The following is a 17,816-nucleotide window of genomic DNA, read 5'->3' on the forward strand; positions in this document are numbered from 1 at the left end:
CAAAATTCTATCATTTGATCTCCGGCATTATTTCTGTCCCCAAGGCCGTATTTTCCAACTACTGATCCTTCTTTGGTTCCAACTTTTGCATTCCAATAGCCAGTAATTATCAATGCATCTTGATAGCACGTTCGATCAATTTCGGACTGCAGCAGCTGAAAAAAATCTTCTATTTCTTCATCTTTGGCCCTGGTGGTTGGTGTGTAAATTTGAATAATAGTCGTATTAACTGGTCTTCCTTGTAGGAGTATGGTTATTATCCTACCATTGACAGCATTGTATTTCACGATAGATCTTGAAATGTTCTTTTTGATGATGAATGGAACATCATTCCACCTCGAGTTGTCATTCCCAGCATAGAAGACTAGATGATTGTCTGATTCAAAATGGGCTGGTATTGCCTAATTCACTAATGCCTCGGATATCGATGTTTGTGCATTCCATTTCATTTTTAATGATTTCCAATTTTCCAAGATTCATACTTCGTACATTCCAGGTTCCGATTATTAAATCGATGTTTGCAGCTGTTTCTTCTCATTTTGAGAAGTGCCATATTAGCAGATGAAGATCCCAAAAGCTTTACTCCATCCATGTCATTAAGGTTGACTCTCCTTTGAGGAGGCAGCTCTTCCCCAGTCATCTTGTGAGTGCCTTCCAACCTGGGGAGGTCATCTTCCAGCCATATATCAGACAGTGTTCCATTGCTATTCATAAGGTTTTCACTGGCTAATGCTCTCCAGAAGTAGACTGCCAGGTCCTTCTTCCTGGGCTCTCTTAGACTGGAAGCTCAACTGAAACCTGTCCTCCATGGGTTACCCTGCTGGTATCTGAATACCGGTGGCATAGCTTCCAGCATCACAGCAACACACAAGCCCCCACAGTACGACAAACTGACAGACACGTGGGGGTAGCAAACTATGATTTCATTCATCATTTTCATCTTTCGTTTTTTCAATCAGTCAATATTTAGAGAGATTCCATGTGCCAGGAATAGTCTACATCATGTGGACACAGTGGTGAAAGGTACCCACTATCCCTGCCATTGTAAAGGGGAAACCCAGTGTGGGTGGGAGGGGGACTGGTAAAATGCAGTCCAGAGAAAGGACAGACCATGCTCCAGGAACCACACTGGACTTCAGAGAGCTTTGTTGGCTGCCGTTCATCTGTCTGGCTTGTAGATGTCAGAGTGCCCTCAGGCTCAGTGCTTAGTCCTCTCTCTCTCTATTGACACCCTCTCTCTAGGATGCCTCAGTGAATCAGTGGCTGTCTGTATCTGAGGATGCGATGTTTACACCTCCATCCATTTCAACTCCTCCTGGTTCGCTACTTATATTCAAATGTCAGCCTAACTCTCTGTACTGAGTTCTTCATCTGTAAAATGTGCCGTATAATGATACATTCCTCACATGGGTATCATGCAGAGAAAGTATCTTAAGAGAGGAGAAGCCCTCACAAGAGTCCTGGCACCAGTAAGTGTTAGCTGTCAGTATTATTACCTGACATCTCTACGTAGATGTCTAACAGCTATGCCATGTTATCAACGCCATGAAACAATTCTTGGTCCCAACCCCATTCCACCCTTATCGATGAATTTCTCAGGGCTTCAGTGATGGGAATGTGTGCGTTTTTCTGTATAATGGACATGGCTAATAAAGCTTGGCCTGGTCCTTCATAATAAGTTGCTCCAAAGTTTATATGGGTGGAATCAGACAAGTTATAGCCAACTAATATAGAAAAAATAGAACTCTCAGCTGCTCATGTTTGTACTCTCAGTCCAGAATATCTGGTGAGGGTACTATATGGACTGAATTGTGTAACCCCAAAGGTATGTTGAAATTCTAACTACTGTACCTATAAATGTGACCTGATTTGGAAATAGGGGATTTTTTAAATTATTTTTATGAGACCATACCAGTTTAGGGTGGGTCCTAACCCTAATCCCTTCGGAGTTATAAAAATAGCAGAATAGACACAGACACAAACAGGGGAAGAGGGAGACAGACAAAGGGGAAGATAATCTACAAGGCCAGGAACGCAAAGGGTGGCTGGAAGCTGCTAGAAGCTGAAGTAGACATGAGCCATGCCCTGAATTCCTACTTCTAGCCTCCTGAACTGTGAGAAAATAAATATCTGTTCTTTAAAGCCACCCAATTGTGTTATTTTTTTCTTATGGCAGCCCTAGATGACTAACACATACCCATGGTTATACATGAAGCCTGGTGTAAAATAGTGTTCTCCCCTCATTGTCTAGCCCACCCAAATCCTGCTATTTCCCTATCAGTGTCCTCTGCTTTCACTAAGAGCTACAACAGAGTCGGCTTGTTGCCGATGTATAGAAATGCAGTTTATTTTTTAGTTTATATTTAGGATTGACTAGCATTAATTTCAATGGTTTGGAAATTTTTCTGTGGAGGCATTTCTGTAATCTATGAATAATAGCAGTTGCAGCTTTTCCTTCTTTTTGTTGTCGTTTTGTTTGGACCTCCAGTGTTAAATATTTAATATAAATAATGATAGAAAGCATCCTTCTGTTTTTAATGATTTTTTTGTGTGCTTTAAGTGAAAATTTTCAAATCAAGTCAGTCTCTCACACAAAAACCCGTATACACCTTGCTACACACTCCCAATTACTCTCCCCCTAATGAGACAGCCTGCTCTCTCCCTCCACTCTCTCTTTTCGTGTCCTTTTCACAGCTTCTAAACCCCCTCCACCCTCTCATCTCCCTTCCAGGCAGGAGATGCCAACACAGTCTCAAGTGTCCACCTGATCCAAGAAGCTCAATCCTCACCAGCATCCCTCTCCAACCCATTGCCCAGTCCAATCCATGTCTGAAGAGTTGGCTTCGGGAATGGTTCCTGTCCTGGGGCAACGGAAGGTCTGGGAGCCATGACCACCGGGATCCTTCCAGGCTCAGTAAGACCATTAAGTATGGTCTTTTGAGAATTTGGGGTCTGCATCCCACTGTTCTCCTGCTCCCTCAGGGTTTCTCTATTGTGTTCCCTGTCAGGGCAGTCATTGGTTATAGCCGGACACCGACTAGTCCTTCTGGTCTCAGGATGATGTAGTCGCTGATTCACGTGGCCCTTTCTGTCTCTTGGGCTCGTAATCACCTCGTGTCCTTGGTATTCTTCATTCTCCTTTGATCCAGGTGGGTTGAGACCAATGGTTGCATCTTAGATGGCTGCTTGCTAATGTTTAAGATGCCAGACGCCATTCTTCAAATTGGGAAAGCATCCTTATTTTAATGCTAATTAATTTTAAAGAGAATGTCCCGCATTTCACCATGAACTATCATGCCAGTTGTATTTTTCCAACTTAAGGAACTCCTTTTCTGGTCCATGATTGCTCAGCATCCTTATCTCTCAGTGTGATTGGATTTTATCCACTGCTTTGTCCCCATCTCTTGAGATGAGCATGTCTTTTCTTCTTCCATCTATGCATGTGATGAATTAAATTATTAAATCTTTAATGTTCACTCAAGCTTGCATGCTGACGATAAACCCCCTTGATGATGGCGTGTTACATGGTTTATACTTTGCTGGATTTCCTTTGCCAGTATTTTATGTAGGTTTTTGCATCCCAGTTACTTGGTGTGCTTGCCTTGTAACTCTTCTTCTGTCATCCTTGTCTAATTTGGTGTCAATATTAAAGTAGCCTTAGGGATGAAGTAGAGGAGCATCTCATCTTTTTCTCTTCTTTTCTGACTTTGCACAAGATTAAAATGCTCTTTTTCTTGCCTGTTTGCTGCAACCTGAATGAGAGTGGTCTCGGCCTCCTGTTTTCTTAGGGAGATCTTGAACTACTGACCCATTTTGTGTAGTGATTAAAGGTCTTTTCTGGTGCTACTTAGAAAAATTTCCACTGCATGTTCTAGGCTGCTAGGATTTCCTCTTTAAATGTTATGTTGTTATCACTATTTTCAGTCTCATCCACATCAATTAATCAATCCCAGATTTTCCCTCATTTTTCCAAAGTCAGACTCTACATCTATTCCTGGCACCAATTCCCTTATCTAAGACTTGTTGGCAAACAAAAATACAACCCAGCATCTTTGAGTCCATGATGTGAGAATACAGTCCCATATAACTTTTTTTGTAACTGTTGTTAAGTGTTTCTCCTCTTTTTTTTTTGTTCATTTCCCACGTATCTAGCAGTTTCAAAGTTGTGCCCTTCAGGTTGAGGTCATTAGCTTGATTGACTCTGTGCAGGGCCATGGGGTGCCAGTTGCAAATGCGCATCAAAAGAGCACTCCTCTAGAACTAGGAGGCAGGAGGAGGTGGTTGGGCGGTTGCGGGGGTGGGGGAGGGAACTGGGCAGGGCTGTGTGGAGAGGGGCGCCCAGGGGAGGTGCCAGGTCGGAGGCTGCCCCACCACAATCTCACGTGCATCAGGAAGGAGCTGACTTCAGGAGCCTTTCGCGAGAGTCCCAGCCCACCCAGCCTTGCCCTGAACTCAGACCCTCTAGGCTCACAGGTCCCACCAGAACTAGGGGAAGCCTGAGGCTACCGATGTCAAGTCCCAGGGTACACCCTTGAGCCCAGTCACAGTGCTTATGCTGGAATAGGAGGGCAGAGGAGGCGTATGGGGACTTGGGTCCAGAGGGTGACCCAGAAAGGGTGGGAGAGTTGTGGTCACCCTAGGACTCTGGCTCCGCACGTGAAGGGCCACAGGTTGCACTTCCAGGAGGAGAAGGCGAAGCCACAGAGGCCACACTGCTCACACAAACAATCCCCCACCCCCCTCTGCTCTTTCTCCAGGCGAGACGCCCCTCCTGTGCTGTCCTCAGAAGGGCTCTTCAGAGACCGCACCCCTAGTTTGCGGAGCAGCAGAGCCTGCCCCAGTCTGGACTAGGGACTTTATTTCTTCCACTCTCACCACTGGCTGAAGGCAGACTCCTGTCTCCACAGACTAAAGAGGAATTATCAAAATGAGCTCGAAACTCTAGATTTGAGTTAAGTATCATAAATTAACACAGAGAAATACAACTTTAACACAAAGACCTGTTTGGAGCCCCAGGTGGAATTAAAAAAAAAAAAAACTTGAACAGAGGGAGTGATAAAGTTTTCCTTCTTTTGCCACCCTCTCTCGGTGGTCCCAAGCTTTCTCATCTCCCACCTCACAAGACTGTATCAACTGCTTTGAGACTTTTAGAATAAAGATCCCCAGGCATATCACTGCTGTTACCCTGTGAGGATTTCCCCAGTGCTGGGTTAGACTAAGACAGAATCCTTCCAAGGCTTCCAGGGCCAGTGTACTGGACGGTCAGCACAGGGAGCCTCAGAGCCCACTTCATTTTTCCTGCAGTTGGGCACGACCCCAGGGACATGACCCTTGAGAGTGCTGACACTTCCTGAAGCCAGTGACCCTCCCCCTGGGCTTCTCTCTGCCTGGGTCTCAGAGTCTCTGAGGCCAACTTGTACCCTCGGAAGTGTTTCTGCTGAAGGACACGTAAACAGCACTGTGGATTTGTGTCCTGCAGTCTGCAAAACTGCCTCCCCTGAGTGGGGTGAGGAGCTACTGAAATACTGAAATCACTGAAACTAGCAGAAGCCACAGTTCATGGTCCTGGGAGAAAACTGGGAAGGACGGAGAGGTGAAGAGGCTATAAAGGCCCAGTCGTGAAGGCGACCATGGGCCAGGATGTCCGGAAGTCGCAAAGCTGACCAATGCTGAGTGCCCTAAAACCTGCCACTCCTGTGCCCATCTTTTCTTTCAATGGACAAAGTCTTCCCCTGCTCTTATGTGCCTGGGCTGGAAGGGCCTTTGACTTAGAACATGAAGCAGCCTCCAGAGCCTCTTGGGGCAAGTGATGGTCAAGGAGGCTCTGCCTAACCCCACCCTGCCCTTCCCAGTTGTCAGAGGACCAGGAATTTCAGTCTTCCAGCTCCTGGGCTGATCTAGTGACTTGTAACAGGATTTCGCTGGAACTGGAAGGTGTTGAAGACAGGAAGTACTCCTGGGTTTCTTCACCCAGCTGAATGCCTAGTTCCTGGTCTTATTACACGGCCTACATTCAGGATAAGAAGAGGCGTTTGGAGCTTTACGCAGGACCTCTTAGCAGAGGTTTCTGTTCAGGAGCGAAGAGGTAAAAAGAAAGCAGTGTCTACTAAGTCCTTTTCCAAGAGTCTCAGGAAATTCTCACGAAGACCCTCTCAGGTAAGGACTGACGGGAAATGCCTTGGTTTAATATTAAACTTTGCCCTTGACACATTTTGTTTATGGAGGGCATATACATATTGTCCGCTCAAGGAAGCACTGTAGTTCTTATCTAGACTTTATGTAGAATGAGTATATATAAAACCTAAACTTGGTCCTTAAGCAAGGGGTTACCTCTCAGAGAAGGCCTATGGGAAGGTTTCTACCAAATTCTGTGGTGCTGCCATTGCTCCAAGGATCCCAGGTGGTGCCAAGTTTGAGCACTCGGCTGTTAACCGAAGGTTAGTTTTTTGAACCCACCAAAAGGCTCTAAGGAGTAAAGACCTGGCGAACTGCTTCCGTTAAGATTACAAACCAGGAAACCCTATCGGGGCAGTTCTCCTTTTACACTGGGCCACAATGACTCAGAAACCCACTCGATGGCACCTAGCAATAACAACAGGAAGCCATTGCCCCCAATGTGCTTGAGATGCCTTTCTGGGGAAGGTTGGCCTTCAGAGCCAGCTCATGGCCACACGGGAACTGAGGCTCATGTTTTGTTACCACACCTTAGTTTCAGTCAGTAAATTTATTTTCCAGTTTATTCATAAGACTTGACTGCAGACATCTCTCAGGTATTGTCAAAATTAATTCCATTCTCTAATAATGATTTGCCAGGACGTATTTCCAAGCGTTTCCAAGAGACTGGAAAAACTTTCCAAAGAGGCTTGTCCAGCGCCATGTTGTGCAGTAACTACAGTGTTGACGTAGTATATTAACCACATAGTTTCCACGTTTTCTGCTTTCCTTAAATAACAACTGAAATTCCAAGTCTACCACCTGAAGTACTTCCTTTAGTGTTTCACTTAAAAGTCTGGTGGTGATGAATTCTCTCAGTTTTCCTTCCCCTAAGAATGGCATTATTTGAGCTTTACTCCTGAAGGTAATGATACATAGATACATGATACATAGAATTCTGGGTTAGTATTTCCATCTTTCAGGGTTGAAAAAATGTTGTTTCACAATCTTTTTTTTTTTTGGCTTCCATGGCTTCTGATAGTGAATACAGAGTCATTCAAATTGTTTTTCTCAGGTGAAATGTGTTGTTTTCTCTCTACCTCCTTCCTGAGTATTTTCTTGACCTTTGTTATTCTGCAGTTGATTATGATGTATGGTATTTTTATGCAAGTAACCCATGTTCTATATATATATATATGTGTGTCAACTGTTTTTCCCCTCCCGGGTATGTCTGTAAGTACAGTACACTGTTTTTTTCTTTTTACACGCTGCTGTTAAAAAAAAAAAAAAATTAGAGTAATGTACTTACAAATATACTTGGGATGTGGGGTAAGGCCCACTGGGTTGGCAAAAAACCCATAACCCGCAGAATATTTTTGTGCAAATACGGTATTGGGGCATAGAATTCTTTAACTTGCTGTGGTTTGCTGAACTTCTTGAATCTGTAAGTTTATGTCTTTCACCACATTTGGAAAGTGTTCAGCCAGTATTTTTTCAAATACTATTTTCTTCACCACACATTTTGTCCACTTCTTCTGGAGTTCCAATAAATAAGCTTTTTGTCTAGTTATTGAGGCACTGTCCATTTTTTTCCATATTTTCCTCTCTGTTTGCAGAATGGATATTTTCTACTGATCTATTTCAAGTATTTAGTTTTTTCTCTGTCATCGCCATTCTGCTATTGTGAAAATATCAACTGAATTTTTTATTTCTACCATTGTACTTTTAACATGTAAAATTTTCATTTGCAAATAGCACCTATTATCTTTCCATTTATTTAAAAAGTGTCTGTGTTATTTCTTGGAGAATGATTAGAACAGCATTTTAAAATCTGTGTCTTATGATTTTGAGACTACAAGTCCTTCAAAAATTTTATGCAGAATTTTTTTTTTTTAGCAGTCAATTGACCCAGTTATGCTCAGGCTCCAAGTTCTGTCCCATCTTCTGTATTCTGTGGTTCAAATGTTAGTTCAATTTTTGAAGGCTTTGCAGCTGTATTCAGATCTAATCTATGTGAGCGCCACTCAGTATGGAACCTTGATGGCATTCTAACCCATAGTGCGGCTCTTAAAGGATTTTATAATGCTTCTTAGGGTCAGGGCAATGCATATGCATCTCGGGGGTGAACCAGGAGTTCATAGCAAGTCTGCAGAATCTCTTTCTTGCACAGCCTCCTCTCTGTCTTTCTCTTCTCCTCTCTGAGTTCTGAAGGAGTGCGTTCTAACCCATAGTACGGCTCTTAAAGGATTTGATAATGCGTCTTAGGGTCAGGGCAATGCATATGCATCTGGGGGGTGAATCAGGAGTTCATAGCAAGTCTGCAGAATCTCTTTCTTGCACAGCCTCCTCTCTCTCTTTCTCTTCTGCTCTCTGAGTTCTGAAGGAGTGCTTTCCTGGCCCACTGGTGGAAATGCTGGGGCTTTAATCTCCTCATTCTGTTGTGCACATAAGTGACTGGTTCTACCTATGGGGCCAAAGCACTGGACAACCAGCCAAAAGGCTGGCAGTTTGAACCTGTCAAGAAGCGCCTCAGAAGACAAGCCCGGTGATCTGCTTTTGAAAAGTCTCACCCTTTGAGGCAGAATTGACTAGGTGCCAGTTAACAGCAGAGAGAGAGAAAATGTAATGGAGCTTTCTCTACAATATTTGGTTCTTCCATACTCTGGTCAGAGAAAAGGATTCTCCTCTGCCAGAGTTTCAGGCGTCTGCCCACCTGCCCAGCTGCTTGTCTCTCTCCTTTACGGACCTTCTATCCCATTTATATGAGAGAGGGCTTCTCTTGGAGCTATTTCTGTCCACAACGGGTGTGCAGCTCTGAGATTTGGGCTCATTTAATTTCAGCCTCTGGAATGTTCATACTCTATGTTCTGGTTCCGCCCCTTCCCCATCCACCTTCAACACTTTCCTTTGCAGAGTCCTGAGATAGTGTCCCATGCATTTGTCCAGATACTTAGTTGTCAGATACCAGCATAGCCATCGGGGGCAGTGCTGTTGTGGTTGCGGGGGAGGGAGTGTACACTGAAGGAGCTGCAAGACCTGGCTGCCTTGTGTGAGCAGGACGGGGGTGTGCTGAGGAGTGGGTGCTGAAGGTGCTGAGTCAAGGGGAGTTTAATATAAAGTTGGGTCAAAGAGAGTTTGTTGACAAGGATTTATTGCCGTAGCAAGGGTTCTGGAAATGGGTTTAATATGCTGTGGGATTGCTTTTGGAATCTTAGAAAAGGCAATGGCCCATATTCTCTGAAATCGAAATGCCAGACCTGCTGTGTCAGATGTTGGAAGAGGGATTAAAAGCCTCCAATATGTGGGCATGTCTGAGTTAGTCTTCTATAAGACCATTTCTTGGAGGTCCTGAAGGATACCCATTTCATCAAAAGAATAAGGAATGCGGAGATGAGGGGAGCACCAGCAAGATAGAGCTTACCAATATGTATACTTTGTAGGGAGTCCCTGGACGCCACAAACAGTTAAGTGCTTGACTGTTATCCGAAAGTTTGGCAGTTTGAACGTACTCAGAGGGTCCTTGGAAGACAGTCCTGGCCATCTGCTACTAAAGGATGAAAGCCTTAAAAACACTCTTGAACAGTTAGTTCTACTATGCCCACATGGGGTGGTCATGAGTCAGAAATGACTTGATGACAACTAACAGCAACAATCGTCTATAGGCTCAGGTTGTTAGTGGGAGCTGGGCTGCCTAGTAGCAATGCAAATCATGGGATCCCAGCTCAACAGAGGCCAGGTGGAAGTACTTAACTGTCAGAAACAAGTTGTGTGTGATTCCAATAATGGTCAGCAGGTCAGAGTAGTAGTTATCTATTGGGGCATAATAGATTCTCCCCAAACTTAGCAGGTGTGAGATAAATGGAAAATTAATATTCAACTCATTCTGATAAATTTGGAACTAGACAAAAATTTTGGTATCACTCAACACAGTTTTAAGGTGAAGGAATAAACTAGAAAATTTAAATAACTAGTATAAGTATAATAAGAGATTTTTCAAAGAATGATGATATAATTGCATACCTGAATAAAAGACAAATACATCACAATCAATGATTTCTCTCCAGTATAGACATGAGGGTCTCAAATTGGCAAGGGTGAGAAGGGCAGACCGTTCTCTTTCCCCTACTACTTGACTGGATCAAACTGTGTTCAAAACTGTAAAATATTTAGGAAAACATTGTTTTGACCAGAGCAGCAAAGGACTTCTATGATGAAAACTAATGTACTAAAATACATAAAATGAAACCTGAATATATGCAAAAAATATGCCATATTTTCAAATGAGAAGTCTTGTCAATCAAATGGAGGTCCCTAAAACTAATATATAAGTGGAATGTATTTCCAGTTGGAATATTAAGATAGTTGTTTTTGAATTGTATACAGTAATCATATGCTACAAATAGTACAGTAGATAGCAGAGGATGTTGCTGGTGTTAGGAGACTTGGAGTCCATTTCTGACTCATAGTGATCCCATTTCACTGCCCCATAGGGTTTTCTAGGCTGTGATCATTATGGGAGCAGAACAACAGGTCTTTCCCCTCAGTGCCCCCTGGTGGGTTCGACCTGCCAAACCTTCTTTGGATTAGCAGATGAGCACTTAATCACTACAACACTACGGCTGCTTTAAAAGGTATAGAGAAGAAAAACATGAAAAAGCAGGATACTGACAGGTGTCTACCTCTTCAGGTAACAGAACAAATTGATATTACATAGCACAGAAACTGACAAGTCGACCAATGAAACAAAATCTGCTAAGAAGTCACAATAACCATTGATACAAAGGTGGTATTTTGAGAAAATTATATTTATTTAATAAACAGTGCTGACTCAAGTGATCGTTCTGGGGGACAAAGCTTGCAAAAATGTGATACACAAATGATAGATTTGGAAAATCATGTGAAATGGAGATGACAAGACTTAATAACAATTTCCATTTTACACAGAAGGATAAAAGTTAAGCACTTGAAAAATGAGCAGTGAATTCAAACAGATCGTTCACAGCAAATCCACATGCCCAATAAACATAGTCCAAGTTGCTCAAAAACACTGGTAGTTAAGAAAATATCAAAGTCCCAGTGAAACTGGCACAATTTAAAAATCAACACCATCTATGGCTGGCTGGGCTGTGGGGAGAAGGATACCCTGAGACATGGCTGGAAAGGTGCTTTAGGACAGCCTCTAGGGGAAAGACATGGCCATGGCTCTGTACTTTAAAAACATACTTTGAGCTGGAAATCTCACTCTATGGAGTCTATTCCACAGAAACAGATCCTGTAGTATACAACTGATAGTTATTATTAGTGTTGACCAAACATTGACTGTACATTGATAGTTGAATGATAGATAACTTATGGTAAAGCTACATCATCAATAAATGAGTTGTAGTAGTTGAGTGGGAAAAATCTCTGTGAAGTATTATTGAAGTATTACTGAAAAAATCAAGGTGCATGCAGAGAAGTGTATATAAAATGATCACATCTGGGTTAAACAATATCAATTGTTTGAATATGCTTGAATACCTGTTTATGTTTATGAGTGTGTATAAGTCCTTGTGCTTGTTTAAGCAAGGATAAGAGAGAGTACTTACCACATTGTTAACCTGAATTATCTTGGATTCACTTGCAGGAAAGAACAGAGGGAGGAGAGGTAGAACACGCAGGAAGAGTGGACTTAAAAAGCATGGATGATAATGTTTCCATCTTAGTAGTGTTATGTATGGATGAACAAATCTGTCTTAAAGGGAGAAAGCCAGAATGTTCCTTAGAAGCAAGGATGGCTTTGGCCATGTTATCAAGAGGGAGGGACCAGTCCCTGGAAAAGGACATCATGCTTGGTAAAGCAGAGGTCCAGTGAAAAAGAGGAAGACCCTCAATGAGATTGATACAGTGGCTGCAACAGTGTGCTCAAATAGAGCAAAGATTATTAGGATTGCACATGACCGGGTGGTGTTTTGTTCTGTGGTGCAAAGGGCCACTGTGAGTCAGAACTGACTTGATAGCTTCTGACAACAACATGTAGAAGTCCAGATAAAGTGTACTGAATTGATATCATCTATTTAAATTATTCATGTAAGTTAAAAGATCAAAAAATATAGTGTTAGTGCCATATCTAATGACTTAAAGAGAATCAAGGTAGAATATTAAGTGAAATAAGGGGCGAGAGCATTGTGGGTGGAGTGTGACCAGGCTTTCATAAAAGTAAACACCCCAGCAGATGTACTTGTGTACCTGTGACTGTGTGTATGCGTCCCTGCAGAGAGGTGTAGGGAAGGATACACGTGTGTCTATTACCATCGGATACCTTGTGGGAGCGGGACCAAATTACATATGAGGGTGGGACCCTGACATAAATTTTTTTGTCATACAAATCTGTGATCTTGCAAATGTGATAAAAAGCAATTTCAGAGCTTTGGAAATTCATAAACATCATAGATATATGTATATTTTAACGTGTTTTGTTAGATATTTAAAATAGGTGAAAATTCTCCAGAATGACAGACAAAAGATTTGAATCACTGGAAGGACAGCACACCACAGAGAGTAATAATCAGATCCAGTGGATTTCTTGTTGTTCTTGGAGGCAGTGAGTTCTTCTGGTCTCTATAACTGGAAATGACCAAAAATAATTTTGGGAAGTCAGTAGAGTTACCCCTCAAACACGTCTTGCAAGCACACGTCTACAGCTAAATTCAGAAGGCTGGATGCCATGTGCAATTCACTAGGTAACTCATGCGCCTCTAGAAGATTCTCTTTCCCGGATATGCTGCTTCCACCTCCTCCCTGCCTAGCCCCACTGGATAACCCGCCTTTGTGCATTCTAGGCCCCATTCAGGTCTGAGCCTAGATCATAGAGGACATCAACTGGGAAGGTAGCTTTTAAGAAGAAAGATGTTGATGAAAAGATTTCAGAAAGCAGCACCTCCCCAGCCATCCTCTCCCCAGCCTGGGAATACCAACCCCTCCCACCCTGATACCTCTGAGAATCTCTGATTTTTCGTTTTGGATCCTTAGGAGACTGCAGAATTTACCTGGTCTGAACACCTTGGTTCTTCTCTGCCTCTGACCCTCTGCCTCGCAGGAGCCGTCTCTGTCACTCTGAGGAATACACACAGGACAGACTGTGGATGGAGGTGCCCATCCTAGAGGCCCTGCCCTCCATTCCTCTGCCCCTGGGGGGTTCCCTGTGATACTTGTGGTCTCATTTCCCAGAGAGATGGATACACCCCTGTCATGTCCAGGGCTTCCCCAGACTTGGGATTTGATGTCGCGACTGAGACTGGGGCTTTGTTGTCCACTGTTGAGTCTGGCCCTGAATCTGCCCCTTCCCACCATTACCTCTGATCACCTGTGTTCTCGCTGTTCTCCCTGGGTTTGAAGCCTGTCCTCTCTTTTGGTTCTTTCACCTCAGAGGGCCTTTTTCTTCCAGTTCTTTGACCTCGCGACAGGTCAGATTTGACCACAGGAAAACAAAAAGAAAATTAGCAAGTTTGTTTGACATGTCAAGAACCGGAATGTACAGCTTGATTTAGGCGAAGAAAAAGTTCCAAAGCTCTACCCCTTCCCCTAGGACATGCTCTACAGGAAATATCCTGCAAGCCCTGGATCAACTCTTATCCAGAAACGGTTAACACCCAGGGGGATTTTTCTACACCACCTCCCACTTACATTCCCCTAATGTGGCAAAAAGGATGCATCCCAATCATAAACCCAAATTCACCGTAGGAGACCAGAAGACATGGCTGGGGTGAGTTCATTTTCCTTCAACCTGCCCTCCTCTCCTCCTACCAAGCCCTGCCTCTTTCTCTGCCTCTATACTGCTGGGAAGGGACCCAGAGTTGTTTGTTTAGGGCTTTATGTCCACTGCTCACCTGCAGACATGTTTCCCACCAGCCTGACATCTCTCTGATTCCTTCTCCTCCAAAGAACTCAGTGACACCCCCTTCACCATCACACCTCAGCAGGGCCCCCCCCAATCCTCCCAAGTCCCACGGAAATCCCATTTCCCTTTCCCTATTTATGCTGCGCTCATCCTTAGGGTCCCAAGATCTCACCATCCAGATGAGGCCTGTCCTGTCCTCTCCTGGGTCAGGGGAGCCTCTGAGGGGACCTGGTGTCTGTGGTCAGCTATCTGGGGCTTCTTCCATCCAGATCCCCCTTAGGGCTGGAGTTCTCTGTGCACTTAGGTTGGGAGGGTTGGGGTCACAGTGGAAGGAGGGTATGATCTTCCAGGGGGGCTGGGTTAAACGAACCTGAATGGAGGTCTCTCCTGAAGGGCCCACGTTTCCAGCCCAAAGGCCCTGCTCCTCCTATTCCTGGGGTTCTAGAACGTCTTCAGGCGCTTCCCCCTCTGGCCTCGGTGGTGTGCCTGCTCCTTCTGCAGCCTGGTCTCCTGCCTCTTCAGCCTGTCCAGCTGGTGCCTCAGCCTCTTCAGTTCTTCTCTCTGCTTCTCCAGCTGCTCCTCCAGGCGTCTGCAGACCGCTCTCTTCTCCCTCACCTCCCTCTTCTTGGCCGCCATCAGGCAACGCCTGGCCAGCTGGTGGCAGCGTCTGGGCCTTCGCTGGACTGAGCGTGGCAGCCGCCTCTCCAGCAGCTCTTCAAAGAAGACCCGGCAGCTGAAGCCCTGAGTCACACCATGCTCCGCATGGGCCACGAGGGCTTCCCCGGACTCGAACACGCGGCAGCAGGCCATGCAGCGGAAGCCGCGCTCACGGGTCACCAGCCACTCCGGGGTGGTTGCGCGGGGGCTCTCCCCATGCTCCTCCCCTTGGTCGGTGGGCTCCTGGGTACAGGTCTGGGGCCCCTCCTGCCAGGGCTCCAGGGTGCTGACCAGGGACTCAGTGTTGGCCAGACTGGGGGCAGAGCCGATGGTGCTCTCCTCAGAGAGCTCGGCTTCAAAGACCTGGGGCATCTTGCCCACGGGGGCAAAGGAGGTTTTGGTCTGCCAGGAGACCGCCACCCCCTTGACCGTGCGCACCTTGGTGAAATATGCACACCTGACCCATCGCTTTCCTGGGGCAGCCCCGTAGCTGGAGGAGTGAGAGGTCTGCTCGGTGAAAGATGACAGAAAAGAGTTCTCAGATTGTTTTGGAATCTTCCTGGGCCTGGAGCTTCGACTTTTTTCATGGCATGTTGTTGACTGTTGCACATTTTCCTCTTGGATAGAGACCTCTGAGAATAGAGAGTTAATTTACTTGAGCTTTCAGGGTCCTTATTCTCACCTGTGACCCCAAATCTTTGGTCATAGGGACCCCTGGAGGCCTTTCCATTACCACCTCCTCCACCTCTACAGACCCCATGGTTTCTTTCTTCTTCCCCAGAGACCCACCACCCTTGGGGGCACTGCTGTGGAAGACAAAGTCTGCATTGTAAAGTGGCACTGTTTATGGTAGTTCATTTTTTAAGAAGTTATTTTTCTTTAATTCCACATTTATTGAATTCCAATGAATTTGTTCCTTTGGAACTTAGAAATGACCTCATTCCCATGAAGCTTCAAAATAAATGTGTGACTTGATGTTTTGTATGCGGGTGATATTCTTAGTAAATTTGGAGGGTAAACACTCCAGAGCAATGGTCACCTCTTTTCATCCTCTTTTTACTGAAAGGCTTTTTATAGAGGAGTTATACGTAAAGAGAAGAATGTGTATATTTAGTTATGATTCTTACATGTATACCTCTTCCTTGCACCCTTCTTAACCAGCCACAGTAGAAGATGAAAATTGTTTTTCTCAGAATAGAAGCCCAGTCCTTAGTAGATGAAGTGAGGCAGAAAGAGATGGCCATATCTGAGAACCTTGATGCGAGAACTTCAGATGGAGAACACACAGCCTCCTCCGCTGTGTATGTCTCAGTGGGTTGTCTGTGTCAACCTAAAGGTCTGTGTATGTTTCTGAATCTGTGGGAAGGACTGCAGAGTTCAGGATGCAGAAAGAGATGGAGCTAGGTCGGGTGCATTGGATGGAGGGAAAGCCTGAGAGAGAGACAAGATTCAGAGATGGAACATGCCAGCAGTGTGTTAGAAGGATACAGAGATCAAGGAGGGAGCAGAAAGCAGGGCTCAGCCACTGAAGGGCAGAATGGGGCAGCAACCAAGAAGACAAAGGGGGGGCAGACTAGTCGGAGAAAGAATGGATAACTAAGAATGATAGCAGAAACTGAGGTTAGCTATAGTTGGAATTTTAAAATTCTTTCCTGCTAGACTTTGAAAATATAATGCTAAATGGAATAAGTTAGTATTTGCCCTAAGTATAGGGCAAATACTGTACGATCTGACTTACATGAAATAAGCAAATATATAGAAAGCAAGGATTATTGGTCGTTGCCAGGTGTGGGCAGGGGGAAGGGGAAGTTTTTCCACTGGGGCATTGAGGTTATGTTAATGGTTGTAGAAAAGTTTGGAGAAGGATATTGAGAATGGTTATATGACTTGAAGAATGTAATAAGTATCACTGACTCATACATTAGAAATTATTCAGTTATGTTTTATGTATATTTTCAAGACAATTTAAAAAAATAAAACTTTTCAATTACAAGAGAAAAAAAAACGATCTATACTATAGCTGTCTTTACCTAGAAGAAATGTTAAACCCTTAGGTAAAGATGGTCAGGAGACCTTGGATAAGGGAAATCCCTAGAGCTAGAGGGGCAGGGCCTTCCTGGACCTTCTTCTGCCTGAGTCCAGGCTGAGGACTGTGGCAGCTTACATTGACTGGGAACCTTGAATGAATGTGTCGTACTGTGCTCCATCACACCACCCACTCCCAAAACCTCCTGATAAATTTGATATATTTTTTTAATTCGCATGATATATTAATTCATTCTCATGAAAAAATTAAGTACAAGACTCTGTAACCACCCTTCTCCCTGGTTCTATACCCACTGCCCCAGTTGCCCACCTGCGTTCTTTCCACTAACAAAGCAGGAGAGTTCACAAATCTGACTTGTCTGCTACTGTTATGGAAAGCCCCTCAGATGACAGTAGAATTCTATACTTCACTCACATATTTATTCCTTCATTTATTTATTCACAGTATAATTTCTTACTGTTTACTAATGGACAGGAAGTTTTTTCAGGTGAAAGCCTCGGTGATACCTTGTGGTCCTTGTTTCCGGGGTGAATCAAACCCCTTGCTGCCCAGCACCCATCGCACAGACTGAATTTTCCTCCCACCCTTACCTCGGGCCTTAGAGAAAGGCCTCTTCCTCACGTATTGCCGCTCCATTCTGGCTGGGTGAAGATGAACCACGAAGGATGGTCACCGGCAAGATGTTTCTCCTCCTCCCACGTAGAGATGATGTCCCAAACTCTCACAAGTTGGGGACCTTGATGTAGGCAGAACCGTTTGTAATTTGGTATCCAAAGTCGCTCTCCCACAGGAGACCTCGGACCCACAACCTCTCCAAAGAGCAGTTGGGATCTGAGTGAGCACCAAGGTTTCCAGTAACTCTTGTGTGACATCATCGCTGACATCGCTCAGTTCCAAGGGCCCAGTTTGAATCTAAACAGCGCACTAGGAAAAAATATGGCAACTGTTGTGGGAGAGGCTAGGAGGCTGGGAGGAGGGAAATTATATCTTAAAAATGAATTGAAATGTTCACTTAAAGAAGTCAACATCTAAGAGGAAGGAAACTGTGAGTTGAGGAAATAGAAGAGTATAATGAGTCGC

The 17,816-nt window shown here is 44.4% G+C and overlaps 2 long non-coding RNA genes across 6 annotated transcripts in view; one reads left to right on the forward strand and one right to left on the reverse strand.

Moving 5' to 3' along the window:
• LOC135229515 (uncharacterized) overlaps positions 1-17,816 on the forward strand; it is a 1,091,601-nt gene that overhangs the window by 953,658 nt on the left and 120,127 nt on the right. Inside the window, exon 3 of the long non-coding RNA XR_010320201.1 lies at positions 4,758-6,156. This is a non-coding gene — a long non-coding RNA (uncharacterized LOC135229515). The remainder of the gene's footprint in view (positions 1-4,757; positions 6,157-17,816) is intronic.
• Positions 1-17,816, reverse strand: part of LOC135229514 (uncharacterized) — a 947,039-nt gene that overhangs the window by 829,544 nt on the left and 99,679 nt on the right. The window lies entirely within an intron of this gene.

This window comes from Loxodonta africana, unplaced genomic scaffold (genome assembly GCF_030014295.1).
Source record: "Loxodonta africana isolate mLoxAfr1 unplaced genomic scaffold, mLoxAfr1.hap2 scaffold_33, whole genome shotgun sequence".
Taxonomy (NCBI): Eukaryota; Metazoa; Chordata; class Mammalia; order Proboscidea; family Elephantidae; genus Loxodonta; species Loxodonta africana.